Genomic DNA, 1,845 nt, shown 5'->3' on the forward strand with positions numbered 1-1,845 from the left:
TGGGGGTGGGGAAAGGGAGTGGGCGGTGGAAAGGCGGGGGCGGAGGCGGGGGCGGAGACTCGGGACTGGGGCACCAAGGAGGGGACTCGGTGACCCAGGCAAGGCTGGGGAGGGCGGGGCCAGGAGCTTTCTCGGCTGCCCACTCCGGATGCAAAACCCGCCTTCTCTCCGCCCTCGCTCCCACGTGAGTGCCCAAGCAGGCATCCATCCCTGCCCCCCAACTCCAGCTTCCCAGACCCAGCCAACCTGGGAATGGAGTTCCACTACCACGCGCAGGTACGCCCGAGAACAGCTACACAAATACAACCACACACAGAGACGATCCTAGGTCTCGGCTCCTAGGGCCTCTAGTCTTGGTGGCATAATGGGAAGAGGGATGGAGAGAGGAACCCGGAGAGTATCCCTACATGAGCCGGTATTTCTGGAAAGGGACCCCTGGGATGCTATCTTTATCGGGCTGGAAACTCATCTGGTCACCCCATCTCCTACTCCCCCCCCCCCCCTTGTGGAGGAAAGCGTTCTGAATTTGCATTAGAGGTCTTCAGTTCGAATCTTCCCTCTGTGCCAGCTACATCCTGGCTTTATGACCTTGGGCAAATCACCTAACCTCTCTCTGGGCTCAGTTTCCTCATCTATTAAAAAACAAGGAAAATTTTCTCAACTGTTAAAAAAAAAGAACCCTAGCAGATTGAAGGAAACAAGTGTTGTTTTCCCAAGCCAGAAGGCAATTTTAAGAATAGGGCAGGGCTTGAAGATTCTTCCATCACCCTGAGAGATGCTCATCGCCCCATTTTATCCTAGAGGTTTCCAGTGATGTTTAATATGATCCAAAGGAGGGAATTGGTAGAGTGGGAATTAATCATTGTAAAACCCACCAAATAGATTTGTTGACGTTTTCTAATGGATTGCAGTGTGCTACTTTAAAGTATCAACAATCAGTGTGTTAGTGAGTGAACCTCTGGCCTCCAACCCCTGAATTGGAGGGCTCCACAGTCCACTTTCTTCTTTTCTCATCCCTTCGAGCTTATATTCCTAGGGCCAAATTCAGCTTGGCTGGTCCACCGAGAAAAGGGATGGCCTGGAGGATGCTAAGAACTTCGGTACTTCACTGAGGACATCTGGGGGGCCTCTCAGCGTAGAGAGCTCTGTGCCATAGGTCTGCCAGGAAATCAAGTCTGAAGTTTTCTATAGGAGAATTCTAGGGGCGGAGCGATTTCAGAGAGCCGCCTCGATTTACCAAGCTAGTCTTCTCTCCCCTACAACCAATTCTTCTCCCCCCCCCCCCACCGCCTCCCCCATTTCTGCCAGCTCCATATGGTTTTCATTACACTCACTCCCACGGCTAGAAAGGGGAGGGAGGGAATGAGGGGGCTCCTGAATCCCACCCCACTGCTCAGGACCCGAGGATACTTGGGAGGGGGGCACAAGCAAGGAGAAGAGGCCTCTTCCCAGGCCCACGAGCCCCCAGCCCCTTAATTCTCAGGCCTGGTGCCCAATGGCCTCCACGGAAACATTTGAAAGGGCCGGTGGGCGGCGGGCCGGGGAAGGTTCGAGGGCCCGGGTGCTCTCTCTGCTTTCGCGGGGTCGACATTCCCCAGAGCTCGGACCATTTCCTGTCCGGAGGGTGGGGGTGGGGTGAGGAACCTTCCGCAAATAAGACCGGCCCCTTCACCCTCTCCAGCCACAGAGCGGCCAGCCCCGGACGGAGGGGGTCCTCCCGAGGGGGTAGGCTCCCTGGCACGCCAGCCTCGGCGAGGATGGAGGCGGTGCCTCCCCCTCTCCTTCCCCTCCCCCCGGGTTATTTTTGGGGCCTGAGCTGCCAGCCACCGGCCCCGGGTTTCCACG

This window comes from Gracilinanus agilis, unplaced genomic scaffold (assembly GCF_016433145.1).
Source record: "Gracilinanus agilis isolate LMUSP501 unplaced genomic scaffold, AgileGrace unplaced_scaffold36657, whole genome shotgun sequence".
Lineage (NCBI taxonomy): Eukaryota > Metazoa > Chordata > Mammalia > Didelphimorphia > Didelphidae > Gracilinanus > Gracilinanus agilis.